At 33.9% G+C, this 22,524-nt stretch overlaps 2 pseudogenes; one reads left to right on the top strand and one right to left on the bottom strand.

Moving 5' to 3' along the window:
• The first annotated feature begins 11,938 nt into the window (after positions 1-11,938).
• On the top strand, positions 11,939-12,962 carry LOC101398661 (olfactory receptor 5T1-like; annotated as a pseudogene).
• A 6,849-nt stretch (positions 12,963-19,811) lies between these two features.
• Positions 19,812-21,074, bottom strand: LOC147911150 (olfactory receptor 5T1-like; annotated as a pseudogene).
• Positions 21,075-22,524: the final 1,450 nt, after the last annotated feature.

The following is a 22,524-nucleotide window of genomic DNA, read 5'->3' as shown; positions in this document are numbered from 1 at the left end:
TGGTAAAAATGAGAGAATTATAGGAAAAATTTTAAAAAAATATGATTTGCCTATTAGAGTATTACATTTGATTAAATAGTGTAGATTTTGATTCAGTGAAATAAAAACTAGGTAACTATTATCTAAAAGTAACAAATAAGTTCATAAAGATCAGTAATTAAAAATATAACAACAGAAAAGAATCTTTGCACCTAGACATAAGAGTTTGCATTTGAGCAAAAAAAAAAAATAGCAAAAATTTAATGCTAGAACATACAGAAAAAATCATTCCTGCATAGTCCCATGGTTAATCAAATTAGGAGTCACAGTGTTAGCTGAACCTGAATTCAAAGTTCCATTATTAGCCCAAAATGTAATACTAGCTGGAGGATAGATTTTAGTCTAGTTATTTATTACAGCTATTTATTTTATTTTTAATGTATCCACCCATAGAAAATTTGTCAGTCTTGAGGGCGTATAATCCGCTGCAAATAATATTCTGTACACTATTTAAATTCATGATGCAAGTCAAGCTCCAGCTTCAATACACTGACTTGGAACCCACGAGTAGGAGAAAGAGTCATTTGGATTGGAAATAGTAATGTAAAGAGAAGAAAGCACAGACCAACAATCTTCTGGGAAAGACAAAGTCAGGATTCCCTAGAGGAACTGTCAATATCAGGAGAAAATATTTTCATAGAATTATTGGAAAGGTTAAAGTCAGGGAGAACAAGAAATACTCACTCAAGACATCAGAGAAGGCATAATGTACGGTGAGTCCTATGTATTGGAAATAAAAGCTACAGCAAAACAAGTTAGGGTATTCAAACCACTTACTCTAATTAACTGAATATTTTTGAGTGGGTCTAATACTATAAGACACTTTTAAATGTATCATTTCATTAGAAAAATTCTTAATGAATTGATTGGAAAACCCCCAATACATCTTTCTTATTTTAAAAATGCCAAGGGGAGGGATGACGTGAATATTAACCAGTGGGAGATTCAGACAAGAGTTTATGGAGATAAGATAGAAATAGAAATAAAAGAAACCAAAAACAAACTTTGATGAATATAGTGAAATCAATGTGTTTTAATGCAATTAGGAGTCACAAGAAAAAGTTCAAGCCCAATACAATTCTTGCCATCAGGTCAATGGTAATGTGGTAGAAAGAAAATTACACAGGATTTGGAATCTAAAAGTTTGTGCTCCTCACTCAGCTCCATAATTAAAAGCCACATGTGAGATTAGGCTTTCCTTCCCAAGTTGACTCCTCTTTCAAATAGCAATAAATTTAAATAAGAAAGCAGACACAATAACACAAAGCCAAGCAGATAAATTAAATATGTGAAACAATGAATATTTAAAGTATTTCCTTTATGGGGCCGCCCCGAGGCTTGGCTGTTAAGTGCTGGAGCTCCGCTACTGGTGACCCGGGTTCTGATCCCAGGCGCGCACCAACGCACCGCTTCTCCGGCCATGCTGAGACCGTGTCCCACATACAGCAACTAGAATGATGTGCAACTATGATGTACAACTATCTACTGGGGGGAAAAGAAAAAGGAGGAGGATTGGCAATGGATGTTAGCTCAGAGCCGGTCTTTCTCAGCAAAAAGAGGAGGATTAGCATGGATGTTAGCTCAGGGCTGATCTTCCTCACAAAAGAAAAACAAATAAATAAAGTATTTCCTTTAAATATGTCAATTTTTGGTATAAATTTAGGGTGTCCTTATAATTGAACTTTTGTCATCATGTATTTGTTTTTTAAAATTAGCAAATATTGGGTCACAACATTAACGTTATAACCAAATCACTGAAAATCACAGTTGACCAGAGCCTTGAACTAGATATTTCATTCTTTTAGTACATGTAATAAATATTTTGTGATTATTAATACGTCCTTAAACATTTTTTTATCAGATTAAATGCAATGTATTATACTGTGATTATGATTTTTCCTCTGTGCACTCTTCAAGTGTCTGGATTACAGGATAAAGGAGTTTTGTGTATTGTCTAATCTGTTAATAAAAAAAAAACAAAAAGACACACGCAGATCGCCACAATACCATTTGCGACACCGCAGTAGAATTAATTTTTCTTTGGATAAACAAGATAATGAAAAAACAATGCTAAACACTTGGTTAAATTTCTCCTAAAGCTATCATTTCTGTTAGATGGGCATAACTAAATTGATATTAGTACATACTGAAAGGACTCAAAGTTATAAAGAGAAAAATATGATTCTTGAATAATTTAATAATATGGAATTATAATTTTATAATTTACGTAAAGCCACTTCCAAAATTATAACTTTAATCGTAGGCAGAATACCCCAAATATCTTGGGCTCAGTATTGGAACACTAAGTTCGCAAAGGAGGAGAGAAATAACAACAGCCACTTGTGGAGCTGTAGGCATGGACTTCTGCTCACATTTGTTTTTTATTTCACCTGTATGGCGACTCTCACAGCTAATAAGTGCCAGACCAAGATTCCAGCCTAGGTCTCCCTCATGGTTCATGCACTTTTCACCAGTTTTTACTGCTTCTTATCATACCAAAGCTTCATTCCGCAACTGACTCACCCCTACACCCACCATTGAAACAAAACAAAACTTGATCTTTGATGTATTTGGATGTTTTTAAGCCATTAAGGCTAGAGAAATATTATGAAATAAGTAGTAATCTGAAGTGGCTTCTACATTACATAGCTAGGAAAATAAACTTAAAAGAATTACTGATTATTTTTCCCATTATATCAAAATATAAGCCCCCAGATAGTTGAATTGGTCAAATGTTTTCTTGCCTTCTATTGGTAAATTTCCTGATTGTTTTACTTTGAACTACTCTGTCTTCTTTCATCAGGAAAATGAAAACATACACTCTACTTGGAGCATTCTTATTACTTCTACAAACATAAATTCGATATTTTCTATGTTTTATTTCAGAAAGCAATATTTTTCAATTCTTAGACTCTGCATAAATCAGATTGTGATGAATACATTCTATTCACCCATGCAACGCAACAACTAAAAGGGTTATTACTGAGGATTTTGTAACATATTTGACCTTGATATTTAGGTCCCACCTCCTAAAATATTCCACAAATGATCTGAAATATTCTCCTACCTGTGGAACAGCAAAGGCAGGTTTAGACACACCATGAATATGATTAATTTAAATTGTTTATATCCACTTACTCAACTGTTGATAAAACCCATGGGAGATGCCCCAAGGGGAATGTGCCCCAATTATCTTCTGGTTCAAAATAGCAATGGTAATGATTTACTCAATAATAAAACAGTAAATGGTTCTGGAATAATGTACTACATGTCAATATTTACTAAATAAAGTTATTTAGTCTCTGGTTTAAAATAATTCCTTAAGAAAAAAATATATGTTTTGACACTAAATAAAAAATCTTAAGATGTGAGACATACTTTTAAGTCATAGCTCTGACACTGGGTTAGCATTAACTTCTCTGAGAACTGAAGTCCTCATCCTGGCAATATAAGCCATTTTATATTGCAACAGGTCAGTAAATATGGCAAACTATAATCATGTAAAATGACAATATCTCTCTTGCAGAATCTAGCAGATAGATTTATAGTCAATCAAATTCATTCTACTTTTACTCTGTTCAAATTATCAAGTTTGTGGTTTAAATGAATAAAGTATATATTTTGAGCTCATTGGAAGATTATTATTCAAGATAATGAGAGAAGTCCAAAAAAGTCATAGAAATGTGGAGGAAACATCAAAACCTTAAAGCTCTGTAGGGCTTTATAAGTCATATAATTTAGTGAATTCTGAATACAATAGAAAGTTTACTCAGGTTAAATAAAAAATGTCTATTAATCGATAGCTAGATAGATATGCACACACAATAAACACATACACACTCCTAGAACCAAAATAAAGAAATTTAACATTGGTAGAAAAGGGAGGCCCAGTAGTATTTTACATTTTCTTTGATTTTCCAGGCGCTCCCCACCCCCACCCAGACTCAGTCAGAATGTCACAGAGACTGTAAGAGACTGAAATGGCACTATAGGTCACTGAGGATCTCAGAAATATGCAGCACATAGTCCTATTGAAAAGTAGGGCTTCACCTAGAGGAAGAAAATGCCAAGAAGAATGTCAAATGAGTAGGACAGATACACTAAGAAGGATAGTTTCAAAGGGAGGCGGCTTCTGGAAGATGCAGGACTCAGAAAGTACCGTTATAGCAACATATAATGTCTAAGGTGCAGAGTCCTCCTTTGGAAGGTGGGATCTGTTTAGACACGGGAAACAGCAGGTAGAAAGTACTCGAGTCGAACTTAGCTCTGAGAGCTAGTGGCTGTGCAGTCATATTTTATGGCCATCATGAAAACTTGAGAGTGATTTCTAGAGCATGAAACTGGAAAAGCGACCTTGATATATCTCCCACTTCGTATGTACCTCCTTCTCATAGTCAAAATACTCATTATGTTTACTCATTGAAGGGACAAAAAGATTACTATTGAACTCCATATAATGATATTTAAATTGCAAAAGGATAAAAATAACCAAATAATGTTCCAAATATTACTAAAATCAGGGCATAAAATCAGGCTATAAAGCAATCAAATGCATAGTATATTAAATATATCTTAAAATTATATGAAACTAAAATTTTAAAAATGACTAAGGCTTCAAGAAAATCAAATATGTCAGAAAAAAGGTGAATAGACATAAAGAGAATGTGAAAAGATGATTCACAGTACTCAAAATAATAAACCAAAAAATAGAGGAAATCAAGAGTAATTTAGTAAAATACAAGAGTGAGTACTCACTGTAGAAAGCATACTCAAGGAAAGAGAAGCCAGAGAAATATGGAGAAAAATTGATTTCAAGTAAAGAAAGAAAATTAAGATTTGATAGAAACTGACACACCTAAAGATACTAAACTACAATTTCCTAATGATAAAGACATGAATCATACAAATATAAAATTAACACATAGCAATAATTTATAACCATCTCAATAGGTCTATCAGTAAAATGATAGACTGGTATAAAGAACTTTGAAGTAACAGGGGTTTATATAGTGTATTAGAAAAGTGATAGCAAAATAAGATTTTGATTCCTTTTTAACTTTATTGAAGAAAACATACATAGAGTAAAGTCCATACACTGTAAGTGTACAGGTTGACGAATTTTTAAACTCAACATAACCCTATAAACAAGACCAAGACTAAGAAGTAGGACCTTGGCAACACCCAGAACCTCCCTTATTCTGTCTCTCATCACTGTCTCACACTATTCTGCAGCAAAGACTAATTTAGGTAATAGTTTTTTGAAGTCAAGGTTATTGAGTTTTGATATAAATCCAGAAAATCTACCATTTATAGGTACCTGTTACAGGAATTTTAATAGACACATACAATTGTATAATCACAATCATGCTGTAGGACATTTCCATCACCATAAAAAATGTCCCCTCTCATCGCTTTGTAGTCAGTCACCTCCTTTTATCCCCCGGTTTTGACAACAGCAGATGTATCAGAGTGTTCTCCTCTGTTACGGCTTTGCCTTGTCCAGAATGTGATATAGATGGAATCACATTGTATGCAACCTTTTGCGTTTGGCTTCTTTCACGGGGCAGGATGTATTTGAGATCGATCTTTGTACTTGAATATATCAGCATTTTTTCCTACTAATTGATGAATAGTATTCCATCCAAAAGATGTACCATGGTTAGTTTATCCACTTGATAGTCGATGGACATTTGGATTTTCCCAGTTTCAGAACGTAGTGAACAGAGCCGTTACAAATATTGGCATACAAGTCTTTGCATAGACATGTGTTTTATTTTCTCTAGGTAAATTACACAGAATGAGATCGCTGGGTCAGCTACACCATTTTGTTTTCCTACCAGCAATGGATGAGAGATCCAGTTGTTCTGAGTTGTTGTGAGCACTTTGTATTGTCGTTTGTTATTATACTTTTAAAATTCTAGTCGTTCTGATAGGTGTATGGAAGCACGTTGTGGTTTTAAGTTGTATGTCCCTAATAGCAAATGGTGTTGAACATTTTTATTCATATGCTTAGTTGCCATTTGTGTATCTTCTCTGGTGAAGTGTCTGTTCAAGTTTATGCCCATTTTTTATTGTTTATCCTTCCTTTTGTTTTTAAATTGTTGAGTTTTTAGAGTTCTCTATATATTCTGGATTCATGTTCTATATTGAATAGCTCTTTACCAAATATTTTGTATAAGTCTGTGGTTTGTTTATTCTCTCAACAGTGTCTTTTACATAGCAGATTTTAACTGTGATGAAGTAAAATTTATCAGTTTTTTCTTCTATGGTTCATGCATTTGTGTTTTATACAAAAATTTGTGACTAACCCACAGTCACACATATGTCGTCCTATTTTTTCTCCAGAAATTTTATAGTATTAGGTTTTGTATTAACGTCTAAGATTCATTTTGAGACAACTTTTAAATGTGATGTAAAGAATGAGTCAATGTCTCTTTTTTTGTGGTATAAGGCTATTCTACATATTCAGTGTCACCTGAAAAAAGGAAGACTATCTTTCCTCCATAGATTCTCCTTAGCAACTTTGTCAAAATTCAATTGACCATATTGTTTGAATTTATTGCTGAACACTCTATTCTGTTTCATTGATCTACATGTGCATCTTTTCACCGATGCCACACTCTCTTAATTATTTTAGTTGTGTGGCAGATCTTGAATTCAGATTATGTGAGTCCTACTTTATTCTTCGTTTTCAAAATTGCTTTGACTAATTTAATTCTGTTGCCACTTTTATAAATTGTAGAATTACCTTGTCAGTTTCTGCAGAAAAATCTTCTTTAATTTTAATTAGGATTGCATCGAATATATAGATCATTAAAGACTGTATTTACTTAATAGATCCTTTATTCACACTGTGCTTCCTATCAGTATTATTTTTCTTTCTTTCCTTTTTTTCTTTTAAAATTCAGATTCCATGACCAACATTCCCTATCTAGTACTTGAGAATCTCTGGGCATAGAGCTTAAGCATCTATGTGTTTTTCACAGTTTTCTGAAGAATTTCTTTAAGTACATAGCCTAGTACTAGTCTATAGATTACTGTATAGGGTCCCCAAGACAGGACAAGACCCTGTACAACTCAAAGTTTGACCTTTATCTTTGCCATGTTTCTAAGATCTAACGTTCTATTACTTAGAATATTACAGCTATCTGTATACTGTCCTATCTCTGCTGTCAATACATCCTATTCGTGTATTTTATCTTATTTCCTCAGAGCTTAAATATATCTCTCGTATCACACAGCAGTGTAGCACAGTAAAAGTTAAATAAACATAGTGATCTTAACTAATGGTTGTGGATTCTGTCGTAGCTTATGCTCTCCTATTATTTCATTACGTGCATGTTTACAGGATTTTGAGAGAAGTAAACAGGTTATTTTCCCAGGAAGAGAAAATTAGATTTCAGAGAATTTAAGTCTTCAACCCAATGGCACATAGCTATTTAGTATCAGAGCTAAGGCTATTTCTTGTATCATTAATTTTTTTTCCAATCCTGTGAATATTCTTTTTCCACTGAGGGATCATTTTACACCAGATGCCAAAGTGCATTCATGAAATCATTTCTTATCATGCAGTTCATTGTTCCAGAATCATTCACTTGTTTACTATGGAAAAAAACAAAATCATCCTGTTACTTTCCTGTCCCAGACGAGAATTGTTTTTTCTCCCTGGAGCATCCCTGTGGACTTTAAGAAGAGCTCAAGAACCTGATTTAAGACTCCAAATGCTTAATATTCACAGTGCAGCTTAACTGAGTGAGCAGTTCATTTCCACAGGTAAGAGGAAAGGTTTTTCATTACAAAATATTTCATAAGTTATAACTTTGAATCTCCAACTAGCTTATATGTTTTAATATTTAAATCTGAGATAGAAATTTCTAGTTAACTCAGAGTTGAACTAAAAATTAAAGAGAGAATTCCAGGGAACACAGCAGGAATAATAGGAAGGACTGTTTACAGATTTAGGTCAATAGATTCATAAGTTAAAAATTTGATTTCAATATCCTTGATGGAAGATAACAATCAGAATAAAGGTAGTAGAAATAAGGGACCATATTTCAAATTTAGGAAAATGATTAAATGGAGAGAAAATTAACTATTAACCAACCATTGAGTATACACCATTTGGAGATCATAATTTTTTTTCTTTTTCTTGGAGGGATATAAATGATGTTTAAATTTATTTTACTAGTTAGCTAATTGATTTAGAAGCCACTGTAGTTTTATTTGTTTTTTAATATAACGGTCTGCTTAATCTTGTGGCCTTATGAAAGAATTCAAACACGTGAGGATACTATTTTATGTTGTTTCTAGGGGATAACATTTCCAGAATTATGGCATATCGCAATGAGTCTGCAATATGGTCAAGTGGAAATAGCTTCAAGTTTGGAGACAGAGAAACCTGGACTTGAATCCTGGCTGTGCTAGTAACTAACTCTGTGACCGTGATCAAGTTACGGGTCAGGCTGGTTCTCAGTTTTCTCATCTACAAATGGATGTTGAATGATTTAGCTTGCAGGCTGCTGTGTGGATTACATAAGATAATGTACACAAAACTTCTAACCTCTAGTAGCCACTTAACAACATGTGGTAGCTGCTGTCTTAGCTTTCCTTCTTCTCCAGCTTAGTGCTTGTGGTAGTGTGCTTTTGGATGCCTGGTACTTTATGTTTTCTGAATGCATGAGGGTTGAGGAACTGATTTGATTTTAGTTTTCCGGATTGATAATATTTTGTTAAAAATTCAACATCTATATTTTTCTCTTTCTAACCTCTGTCTCTTAAAGTGAAATCAGTTAGACATAAATACAATCAGTTCTAATTTCCTTAAATACTGGGTGACAGAAATGTCTGCTTGAAGAATATCTTGGAAGAAGTAAAAGAACCCCATACTCTTTGTCTACCCTTCTCAATTTTTCTACAGTGAAGGGGATAATTGCTCTAATGGAGCATGATTGAGAATAAAATATATCGTCGTTCATAAACCACCTTCTTGTACTACAGATAAAATCAGCGAAATCAAGAGTTAGGAGAAAATTATTACGGATAAAATTATCAGGGGAATTTAAGCAAGCCTGCTATTATTTTAGTGTCATCCTCAAAGTCAGGATGCAAAGACAGAGATGTATTTTTAAGGTTCCTGATACCATAGAATATCGGAATTCACTGGGTTTAATCTCATCAGAAATGTATTTTTATGTATCTTGTGTCATATAACAAACATATGTATAACTGAAAGCAGAAATGTTTAGCTTCTGGTTTGGTGCCCATTTATCACTCAGTGCTTTGATGAAAAACTGATTTTAAAACTCTCTATTAATATTTTGTAGTTAAAATTTGGTAGTCATATTTCATATGTACGTATCCCTCACATGTAATTAATACATTTTAATTTTATGAAACATACTTTAATGCATCTCATAAATAAGCACTCTGCAATCATACCTTGTTCATGTAGTTGAACAAGATATGCCTGAAAATTTGGTCAGCCTTAGTTACTCTTTCGTTTGGAAGGATAAAATTACTTTTCTAAGGTTACACTCTCACTGGTGCTTTATCTGAGATTTTCATACAGGAATTTAGAGTCCAATTATAATGCTCTTAGCATTCCACAATGGTATTATTTCAGATACATCAGTTAAGTAAAGGTTAGAATAGTAATGTCACTGAAATTTCGCCTGTGTAACAGTCAACATGTATTTTGTAATGGATTCCTTTAGTAGACTATCTATTGGTACATTTTTCAAAATTTGATTGCGTATTTTCCTTTGTTTTGTTTTCCCTGTTTTTCTTCCTATCTGCCTAATTCCTATTTTGTCCGTGACTCTCTTTCATTAATATTGTTGTATATAACCCATGGATTCCAGAGAGAGAGAGAGAGAGAAATGGAGGGACTAAGAGAGAGAATGAGGAATTTTTTAAACAGAAATGAATTTTTTGTGATCTCAAACAATACCTTAATACATATTTATACTATTAATTGATAATTTTACCTTATTTTATTGATGTAACCATTCAAACCAAATTAGAAATTATTAAAAGACATTTGTGTGTGTGTGTTCTCAAGAATAATGTGTGAATTTTCTGTATTCACACAGCAGTCAAAATTTAGCTTAATTATAATTTTTTAGTCTAGAATTCTCTAAGGAAAAAATGAACAATTTTTTTTTGCTTGGTATCCCCATATTTAAAACGCTATTTATTGTCTATATTAAAAAAATCTTCCACATTGATCTGGGAAGAACTTTTAGGAAAAATAGAAACCTGTAGCTTTCTTATTCTTCTAACAATACATTTAAGCTGATTTTCTCACTCGTTCTTGACGTGTGGACAGCTCCATATGACAGAAATGTGGTGTGCTTGATGTCATGAACATAAATCATTTGTATGTCCCTCACCCAATACACTGCAGACTTTTCACTCCTTTAAATACATTTTGGTCTGTGACACACTGAAGGAAAAGCAAGAATCACAGTGCTAAAATCTTGCTCCTAAATATAGTAGACGCAATATTTAATTTTCTTTCAATCATGAACCCTTCAGTCTGGATACAGGTGACTCTTCAACTTTTTGTGTTTTTTCTTTTATGCATTTTTTTTCTTTTTTTTGCTTAAGAAGATTTTCCTTGAGGCAACATATGTGCCAATCTTCCTCTATTTTTTGGTATGTAGGCTGCCAGCACAGCATGGCTGCCAACAGAGCAGTGTAGGTCCATGCCCGGGAACTGAACCCGGGCCACCAAAGCTAAATGTGCTGAACTTAACCACCAGGCCATGAGGGCTTGCCTGCACTTTTCTTTTTCCGTATTCTATGGACTGAGAAACAGTCTGATGACCAAATATACCAGAAATAAAACACTACTTTGTGGTTATGTAGTGAATTTATCCCTTTAGCAGTAGCATTTATAAATTTTATGATCTAGTATTGGGTGGTTTTTCTTTCATAATAATTTTGGAGACTACCTAAGAAACTATAATATATTAAAGGAACAGCTGTGATTTATATTTGCCGGAAATATATCTCAAAAATACACTCAAGGACTTTGCAACAGTAATGAGTATGTGAATAGAGAAAAATTTTACATTGGCATTAAGTTAAATTTGGAAAAACATTGAGAGTATAATAAACTGTGGAGGCCTAAATGGACAACTTAGTGATGTGTGTGTCAAGAAAGAAAACTGAAAAACAAAACAAAACCAATTGTCTCTTACTGTTTGTATGCAGGTGCATCTGCCCCTAGAATAACAACTGTTGTCTGTTCGCCAGTGTTCCAGAAGTGCTAGTGGAATGGAATCATAGCCAAAAAAGAGGACATACAATCTTTTGGTCAGAAAACAGTACCCCATATGACAACCTGAATTGTAAGTCTAACATTCCATTTCCTAGTCATATGGGAACATTTTAAAATTAAATAATTTTTTCATTGTTTTTCTCATTTAAATACAACCCAATTTTGTGATATAATTATGGTTCCTCCCATTTTATAATTTTGAGCATTAAGGAAAGGCACTTGATGCACACGGTAGAAAATCTAAGATTTGTACTCAGATGCATACATTTTTCTATAATATTTATGCATTTAAAAATTCTTATATTCATTCAGCTTTGTGAATTTTAGCAGAATACAGTATGAAACCAAGGGTAGTAAACTTAACAGAAAATAAACTGGAAATTAAACAACATAAATTGGCATGTTTTTAACATGGCGAATTTAGTCAACCACTTACTAAAATAATTTATTTAATTTAACAGGGTAATGTGGTCGCTTGGACCCAACTTTTTCATCACCACCTATTCTTTCACTGCCCAGGATTCCAATATGCCCTTCTAAGAAACAAACAAGAGGATAAAATAGGATGGGTTCTATTTGCAAAACATTGCTTTAAAACCTATAAATAAAATTGAAATGTCAGGGTTGACATCAGATTTAGATTTATACAGAATTCAGATGAAAAATGGGACTAAAGTTACCATGTTTATATTGATGGGATTCACAGATGAGTTTGAGGTGCAAGTCTTCCTATTTTTGCTTTTTCTAGCAATCTATCTTTTTACTCTGATAGGAAATTTGGGACTGGTTGTATTGGTCGTCGGGGATTCCCAGCTCCACACCCCTATGTACTATTTTCTGAGTGTTATCATTCTTGGATGCCTGTTATTCTTCAGTTGGCATCCCAAAAATATTGGTCAATTTCCTGTCAGAGAATAAAGCCATTTCATTCCTTGGATGTGCAGCACAGATGTTTCTCTTTGTTACTTTTGGGACCACAGAATGCTTCCTCTTGTCCGCAATGGCATATGATCCCTATGTAGCAATCTACAACCCTCTGCTGTATTCAGTTAACATGTCACCCAGGGTCTATGTGCCACTCATCATTGCTTCCTATGTTGGTGGCATTTTACATGCTTCTGTACATACGGGAGCCACATTTAGTCCATCTTTCTGTGCATCGAATGAAATCAGACATGTTTTTTGTGATATCCCTCCTCTCCTTGCTATTTCTTGTTCTGACACTCACACAAACCAGCTTCTACTCGTCTACTTGGTGGGCTCTATTGAGATAGTCACTATCCTGATTGTCCTGCTCTCCTATGGGTTCATTCTGGTGGCCATTCTGAAGATTCATTCTGCAGAAGGGAGACGAAAAGTCTTTTCTACATGTGGTTCTCACCTAACTGGGGTGTCAATTTATTATGGAACAATCTTCTCCATGTATGTGAGACCAAGTTCCAGCTATTCTTTGGACCATGACATGATAGTGCCGACATTTTACACCATTGTGATTCCTATGCTGAATCCCATCATCTACAGTTTAAGGAACAAAGATGTAAAAGAGGCAATGAAAAGAGTATTTGGTAAAAATGAGTGCGTGTATCAATAAAGTATATTTTTCACATTAGCTGTTAAATTGAAAGAAATTAAGAATAATGCTCATTGTCTCCATATCAAAACGATAAAACTGTTTTGTTTAGTTTATTGGTGTCTTTCAATTCTTCTTAGACATTTTAGATAAAGATCATAATCATACCTCCACCTGTACAGGTTTCACACTTGCAGAAAAACTGTGTCATCCATTTACCTCTTACTTAATTCACTCTCAGATATATACACACATATATGTACATATATGTACATATAGGCTGATATGGATTGGGTTATTTGGTTAGGGCTGCCATAACAAATTACCACAGACCGATGGTTTAAACAACAGAAATGTATTTCTCACTGTTCTAGAATCTGGAAGTCTGAGATCAAGGTGGAGGCCGGCTTGGTTTCTTCTGAGATCTTTCTCCTTCCCTTGTAGATGGCAGTCTTCTCCCTCTGTCTTCACATTGTCATTCCTCCATGTATTTCTTGTCTTAATTCCTCTTCTTATAAGGACACTAGTCATATTGGATTAAGGTCCACCCTACAGGACTTAATTTTAAGTTAATTATCTCCACAACGACCCTACTGCCAAATACATCCACATTCTGAGGTACAGGGGTTAATATGTCAACATATGATATTTGTATATATTACGTGTATATTTACACACACAGAGTCACATATGTGCACAATCTTTACTTTAAAATATATAGTATTACTTCCATCTCATATGACTCAAATTGAATAGGTTTCAATAGTTGCAATTATTAGTAACTTTATGATTATATCTGACTAGTTTGAACAAATATCACCTAATCAATAGCAAAACCACAACTCACATAATCTCAGACCACTTTCCACGGAATCATTGGTTTGGACTCCAGTTCGAAGCGCTCTGCTCCATCCTTAGATCAATGGATTGGTAAGACTCTAGTCACACTCTGGGTTCAGAGATACAGAGAATGTGTTCAAATTCCTGGTGTCATTACCATGCAGTTTGTGAGGGTGCATTTCTCTTTCTTCTATTATTTCATCCAGGGCATGGACATTAAACCCATTCTTTATTTCCTCACAGAATACAGAGACTATACATTAGCATTTATGAAGATGATGCTTAAACTAAAAAATGGCAAAAGACAAGTAGAATTCATAGAATAAGGTACAATTGGCTGGCAGATTGGGCTCTTCCCAAATTAAACCGTAGCCATGTTTATGGCTTTCCCTACTGGGCTGGTTCTGACTCAGCTTGGGCTCTGTTTTCCTTTACCCTTACCCCTCTGTGATGCCTTTGCAGAAGCGACCTCTCCTCAGTGTCCAGGCCCAAGAACCGAGGTACAGAAGAGAGCCTATACTATGCTCATGTTTAGCCCTGCTTCCAACAGACCTCATTTTCGTGGCAAAGACATGTCTTTTTCAAAGTTATGTGTTTGTGTTTTTCCTTTCTTCCTTTCATTATCATTAATATTTTTGGAGACTAAAATCCCTTTAGTTGCAGTAGGATTATCTCCTCAAAGGAGATCTACAAGGAGAAATAACCTAAGGACATTTCTTTAAAGTGGGACTATTAAATTTAAATAAAACCTCAACAATACAAATATAGGGCATTTCATACACAATATATTACCTTCACAATTTTTCTGCATTTCTTTTTCCCTTTTTGGAAGGCTCTCCACGCTCTTATTCACATCATTCTTTCTATTTAATGCCTCTTCTTAGTGAGGATCTCATTGACTACATTATGATAAGTGCAGTTTACCTACTTTCATCTCCTCCTATTTCTTCTTTCTTAAATGCATCCATTGCAAGTATCATTATTTCCTATAATATGCACTTTCATTTATATTTGATTTATTATCTAATCTATTTTCCAAAGTCCAGTATAACATCTGACATACATTAGTTCTCAATAAATATTCTCTAAATTAATGAATATTTTAGGTAGCAAACATTAAAAGCATTTTACTTAATTCAATTAAGAGACACAAGAAACAGAGATAGCATTTTTTATTTAAATATTAGTTATTGTTTAGGTTTTCTAGTTTAAATTTTTCCCTGTTAGATTTTTCGTCTTCTTTCTATTTTTATTCTTTCTATTACTATTCTTTTCTAGCTTTCTAAGGTGGATATGGAGTTTACAATGAACACTGTGTCACTGGCATCCCACTTATTTTATGACATACTTTCATTATCGATATTTCTGATTTTTTCCGTTTTTCTCTTTGTACTAGGAGTGGTTTAATAAGTTATTTTTAAATGCCTAAATGAAATAGTTTGAGAGTTTTTAAAAAATGTGTTATTCATTGCTAAACAGAACACAATTTTTAAATTATCTTTATTCAGATTTAGTTTTCACTAACAGAAGTTTTCATAAATGCTGCACATAATTTGAAAAGAGAGATAACTTTCTCTTATTTGTGGTCAAAGCTTAATATTTAGTTATCAAAATAATTTTATTGAATGTATAGTTTAATTCTTTTATCCTGTTTAATGTTTTCTTGTCTTAAAATGTTTAACAGATGTGTGATAGGTTTTTCCAATGTTTGAATGCTTCTGTCTATTTCTGTCTTTGCTTCTCTATGAGAAGTTTCCTACTTTGAGATATTTGTTGCTACATTACTATTTGCATAGATAACACTCACTGCTAGGTCTTCACTGTGAATTAAAATCTATTGTTATAAAGTATCCTTGTTTTATTTTGATGCTTTTCCTGCATTCTATATTTGTTAATATTAAAATTACAACCAATGTGCTCTTTTCATGTATATTACCTAAATGTATATGTGCACATACTTTTATTATTACCTTTCTGAAATACTTTGTAATATTTGACTTTCATGAAATTATACTGAATGTCTTTTCCTTTTAAAGGTATGTTAAGTGCATTTACAATTATTGCTCATCATATATTTAGTCTTGGCTTTGTCATGATGTTCATGTTACAAATATGTCATACTCACACACAGACTTATATAGGCATATACACACACAGTCACACACATACACACAACATATCTGAGTCTTCCTCTTTGTAGTCTGTCTTCATTACTCTTTTTGTCACTAAATTATTATTTTAGAATATTTTGGTTTTTTAGGAATGTATTTAGTTTTATAAATTTCCCTTATAGTATCCTCATTGTCCCTTTTTTTTAGATACAACCTCTTGGTTTCCTACTGTGAGAAATATTGACATGAACAATGAAGATTGTTAAGTTGAAGTTGATGGAAGTTGAAGATTGCTTGGCCATTTTTAATCCTGTATTCATGCTTGTCTTTGTTGAGTTTCCTCATTCCTATTTTATCTTGGCGTGAAGTATTGCTATTGAAAAATGTGATGTTAATCTCTATTGCTAGCCCTTAAAAGTAACAATGTCTTTTGTTCCAGATTCTATATAGGAGACATTAACTTTTAATGTATATATAATTTAGTACTGATCATTTCTTGTTGACTTACCTAGAAAGCATTGTATCCTTTCAATTGGAAGTTTCAAAACTTCTTTCATTTCAAGAAAAGAAAAGAATCTCAATTATAGATTGTGATGTTTGTTTCTGTTTCTTTGACTTTATTGTCTTTTTTGATGTTTAAAATTATGTGCATGTTCTGTCTTCTTTGCCTATATATTCTTCCTATCTTCTATTTCTCTCACTGTATTTTTATGGAATCTATTCACTTTTATTGTTTTTAGTTTCCCATGACCTTTTTTTCCTTAATGCAAATAATCTTCAGAGATATCTAAGGGCTATGATGTAATTCTTAGTATGTTTAAAGAGATGTACGTTTTCATCATGCTCCAGAGAAATCTTGTAGCAGCTAGTAGTCATTTCCCATTATCCCACCCCCAAACCATGGAACCGCTGCTCTACCTTCTGTCTCTATAGACTTGCCTATTCTGGATTGCATATAAATCTTATCATACAATACATGGTCTTTTGTGACTGACTTCTTTCCTAGAATAAAATTTTTAACGTTCGCCCACGTTGCAGCCTCTGTCAGTATTTCATTTCATTTTTTTTTGCCAAAAAAATATGTGTGGATATGCCACATTTTTTATTCATTCAGCAATTGATAGAAATTTGGGTTGTTTCCACTCTTTGCCTGCCATTCGTAGTGCTTATGAACATTTTCACACAAGTGTTTAAGTGAACAAATGCTTTAAATTATCTTGGGTAGATACTGAGGACGAGATGGTTTCACCGGCGAATTCCACCAAACATTTAAAGAAGAATCAACACCAATCCTTCACACACTCTTCCAGAAAATAGAAGAGGAAACACGTTCCAACTCATTCTTTTTTTTTTTTTTAAATTTTTTGTTTATTGCAGTAACATTGGTTTATAACATTGTAAAAATTTCAGGTGTACATCATTGTACTTCTATTTCTGCATAGATTACATCATGTTCACCACCAAAATACCAATTACAACCCATCACCACACACATGTACCCAATTATCCCCTTCACCCTCCTCCCTCCCCCCTTCCCCTCTGGTAACCACCAATCCAATCTCTGTCCCTATGTGTTTGTTTATTGTTGTTATTATCTACTACTTAATGAAGGAAATCATACGGTATTTGACCTTCTCCCTCTGACTGATTTCACTTTGCATCATGCCCTCAATGTCCATCCATGTTGTCACAAATGGCTGGATTTCATCGTTTCTTATGGCTGAGTAGTATTCCATTGTGTATATATACCACAGCTTTTCTATGGCATCAGTATTACTCTGATGCCAAAGCGAAAGACATCACAGGAAAAAAATGTAAATGGAATAATAACTCTTTTGGATATAGGTGTAAAAATCCTCAAGAAAATGCTGGCAAATCAAGTTTAGCAATATAGGAAACGAGTATTCAGGAGTCTACTCAGTTTTATCTTCTTTCTAGATTAGTCTTCATTTCTACAGTGATTTTTTTCCCCAAACCTTTCCTGAACACAAACAACTCTTTTGATGAACTCTCATTTTATAAACATACATTTGCTAGCTTTGTCTATATTTTATATATGCTATTATTAATATATTTTAGATTTTTCTTACTTTGTGTGTATGTATGAGTGCATGTATGTGTGTGTGTGTCTGTCTATTTTTTTTTTGTGGTATATTTTTCTTATCTGCCAACACAATAATTAGAACATATTTTTCTTTCATTCACGTAATATTTTTGAATGGGTGAGACTTGTTTGTAACCTTTCTCTCCCTCATGTTTCAATGAAATAAATTTACAATACACTTGGGAAGATTTGTGTGGGGGGATGTTAGGGTTGTTACAGGGATTCTTTCACAGCTTTGCACCTAGAGGCCTTCCACCTCTGTTGTTAACATAATTGGTTGTTGTTGTTTTTGATGTTGTTTTTGTATACTCTTTTATGTCCTCCACATTCTGAAATCTGTCTCCTCTGGAACCTACACCAGGTCCTCAACATTTTTGGGCCACAGTGACATTTACGGTCTTCTGGAGTTAGTATCTGTTCAGAGCTAGTGTCCAGTAGTCCCCAAAGATCCAATCTCACTTTTCCTTTTTACTAATGCACAGTTTCCCTGGTAAGGAACCGAAAGTCCCTTTGGTGAAGGCTTGGAGAAAGATTAATAGTCTAAATTTTGGTAGTATACCAGGGTCCTTCCTCAAGGCTATCCAAATTCCCCTTCATTAAAACGTTCTCATACAAGCTCAACACAAGTTGGGCATAAGGAAAGCCATACCGTAGAAAGGAAGCTATGTTGTAATTATGGATAACCTCTGAGTAACTAACTCAGCTGGACATACTCTGGCTTGCACATAGGCTAGATAATAAATAATTGAAACATAAAGAAATCTGCATGCATCATGATTTATGACCCCTGCTTAGCTATATACCTCCCAGCTGCAATGAGACAGTGTTGATCAATTTCCTAGTAGAGAATAAAGCCATTTCATATCTGGAATGTGCAGCTCGGATGTTTTTCTTTGTTACTTATGGGACCACAGAATGCTTCCTCATGGCTGCAATGGCATATGATCTCTATGTATCTATTTACAACCTTCTGCCGCATTTAGTTAACATATTACCCAGGGTCAATGTGCCACTCATCATTGCTTCCTATGTTTGTGGCATTTTACATGCTTCTGTACACACAGGCACCACATTTAGCTTATCATTCTGTGCCTCTAATGAAATTCTATATGTCTTTTGTGACATTCCTCCTCTCCTCACTGTTTCTTATTCTGACACTCACACAAACCAGCAATATATACATATATATATACATATACATAGATAATGTATGCATATATAATGTGTATATATATAATGTGTGTATATATATATAATTTATGTATATATATAATATACACATATAAGTAACCAGGTGTTGCTTTTCTCTAAGCTATACTTTTATTTATCTTTCCTGAGCCTTAAGTACATTCTCAATAAATATTACCACCTAGTATCAGTATAATTTTTGGAGTTTCAGAACGGATCTAATCAATTTCTGTGATTGGACCGTAGCAAAGAAAGATTTTGATAATGGAATAAAAATACATTGTGAGGAATCAAACAGTGAAAAAAGCATGTCCATAAACCTGGAAGCATCTCATTATGTGAGAAGACAGAGAGAGAAAACGAAGTAAAATTTGGGAAGTCCTTCACAGGAACTCCAGTGGAGAAGTAACTTCATAATGAGTGCCCCAGACGTACTAGAAACAATGTAATATATATCAACCCATAGATTCCTGAGGACATATGCTATAGTTATAGTGAGTGAAAATCAAATTACACAATAACTGATGACAGCGATATACTTACATCAATGAGTATTTAATATGGATAAGTTTGAACACACTAATCAGCATATGGGTGATACAAATTATGTATATTTTTTAAATGTTGCATTCGAAGGCTGATTAATGCTTATTCGGAAATATCCTAGGATATACAAGCACTACTAACTGAAACTAAGACATTTTCCTCTCTAGTTTCTGAGCAAAGGGATACGGACTGATATCCAAGGTTTTTTGTAATTTTACTCAATGCTAAAAATGCACTGTACTTGTGAACCAATTTCTCTCAAACAATTTTTTCATTGCCTCTTTTACATCTTTGTTCCTTAAACTGTAGATGGTGGGAATCAGCATGGGAATCACGACGGTGTAAAATGTCGACACTATCATGTCACGGTCTGAACTGTAGCTGGAACTTGGTCTCACATACATAAACAGGATTGTTCCATGATAAATCGTCACTCCAGTTAGGTGAGAACCACATGTAGAAAAGACTTTTTGTCTCCCTTCAACAGAATGCATCCTCAGAATGGCCACAAGAATGAAACCATAAAAGATCAGGCCAATCAGGATAGTGACTATCTCAATAGGGCAATAAAGGAGAAGAGGAGAAACTGGTTTGTCTGAGTGTCAGAAGAAGAAATAGCAAGCGGAGGAGGGACATCACAAAGAAAAAGGTCTACTTTCATTGGACACACAGAACGATAGACTAAATGCGGCCACTGTGTGTGCAGAAGCTTGCAAGTGCCACAAAGATAGGAAGCAGTGATGAGTGGCACATCGACCCTGGGTGACACGCTCACTGAATACAGCAGAGGGTTGTAGATTGCTACATAGCAATAATATGCCATTGCAGCCGTGAGAAAGCATTCCAGGGTCCCAAAAGTAACAAGGAGAAGATCTGTGCTGCACATCCAAGCAAGGAAATGGCTTTATTCTCTGACAGGAAATTTCCTGACCAATATTTCTGGGGTGACAACTGAGGAATAGAAAGCGTCCAAGAGTGATATGACGCTCAGAGAATAGTACATAGGGGTGTGGAGCTGGGAGTCCCCAATGACCCATGCAACCAGTCCCAAATTTCCTATCAGAGTAAAAAGATAGATTGCTAGAAAGAGCAAAAATAGGAAGACTTGCACCCCAGAATCATCTGTGAAGCTCATCAATATAAACATGGTGACTTCAGTCACATTTTTCAACTGAATCTGGTGTAAATCTAAATCGGATGGGAACCCTGACATTTCAGTTTTTATTTTAGGTTCTAAAGGCAATATCTTGTGAAAATAGAGTCCACACAATTGTATCCTCATGTTTATTTCTTAACAGGGCAGGATTTCCTTGGTTATCATGAGATAGGCAGTGTTGAAGATGTTGGACCCCAGTGGATGCATTTTGCTGTTAAATAAAAGGAAAACGTGATTTCACTCAGTCATTGACTAAATTTATCATGTTAAAATTATTCTGTAAATTTAAGTGGTTTATTTTCCAATTTATTTTCTGTTAAATTTTTACCACCTCTTTTCATATCACAAAGATGAATGAACATAGGAATCTTTCAATCCAAAAATATTAGAGTGGAGACTACACACTTGAGTAGTAGTTCTAGATTTGCTACAATGTACATGAAATGCCTTTCCTTAATGTTCACAATTGTTAAAATAGGAGTAAGGACACACATCACAGTGTTGGGTTGAATTTAAATGAGAAAAACGATATGAAAATTATTTAATTTTAAAATGTGTCCACATGACTAGAAAATGGGATAAGTTAGACTTACATTTCAACTTTTTGCACAGGGCCACCTTTTCTGAAAGACAGTTTTTCTCTGGCATTATTTCTATTCCATTACTTTCCATTCTAGAGCAGTGGTGAACAGAATGGTAGATGGTATTATGGAGGTAGATGTACCTTGTTTGCAAAGAAAAACACTGCAATGTCTTTTTTTTTTTAGTTTTCTTTCCCAAAACACCTATCACTAAGTTGTTCACTTTTGGCAACTACAGCTTACTGTACTGTTATTGTTTTTCAAATTTTATCTTAGTAACATTTTTAGATGTTTCTCAACTCATCTGTTCATTATCCCTTAAAAAATACTGGATATATTTTTGAGATGCATTTTTATCAAAAATAAATCATGACCACTCTTTTAATGTATTATAGTTGCTTATGGAGTTTCTAAAGTAACCATGACATTAATATCACCTGATAATAGATAATAAATTTATTTTTAAAAGTTTTTTGCTAAAAGAATAAACTCACTCTATTTGCCACAAACCAGAGTTTGATTTCTGTTTTTTTTTTTTTTTTTCTGATGTCATCATACTCTTTCTCATTCAGTGGACTACGAATAAAGGAAAGTGCACGATTTAAAAAAAAAAGTCAAAGAAGCACTTGTATCTGGACTGAAATCTCAGTTATTGAAACGCTATTAAATACTGGGTCCATCACATTTAGGGGGAAGATTTCAGTATGTTGACTTATGTTTTTCCTTCAGTATGTCATAACCAAAAATGTGTAAAAGGAGTGAAAAACCTGTCCTACATAGAACCAGGTTGGATTCAGCGACTTGCAATTTAATTATGTTCAAGATGTGAAACATCCTATAGTTTTGTTATAGTGTGATGCCCGTACATCAAGAAGAAAATTAATGAACAAGTTTAAAACCAATTAGAAAGAGAAGGACACATGTCTTTATTTTCCCAGTAATGTTCTCATAGATCAATGGAAGATTTTCTTTATTTTTTTTTCCTAAGTAACTTTATTGAGACAATAATTGTTTATAACATTGTGAAAATTCAGGTGTACATTATTGTTTATCATTTTCTGAGCAGACTTCATCATGGTCGTCCCAAGTAGTCTAATTGGAAGAC

The sequence above is a fragment of the Ceratotherium simum genome, unplaced genomic scaffold, assembly GCF_057802395.1.
Source record: "Ceratotherium simum simum isolate JZ-2026a unplaced genomic scaffold, ASM5780239v1 HiC_scaffold_55, whole genome shotgun sequence".
NCBI lineage: Eukaryota > Metazoa > Chordata > Mammalia > Perissodactyla > Rhinocerotidae > Ceratotherium > Ceratotherium simum.
Note: the sequence above shows the minus strand (reverse complement) of the source record. Positions and strands in the feature narration are given on the sequence as shown.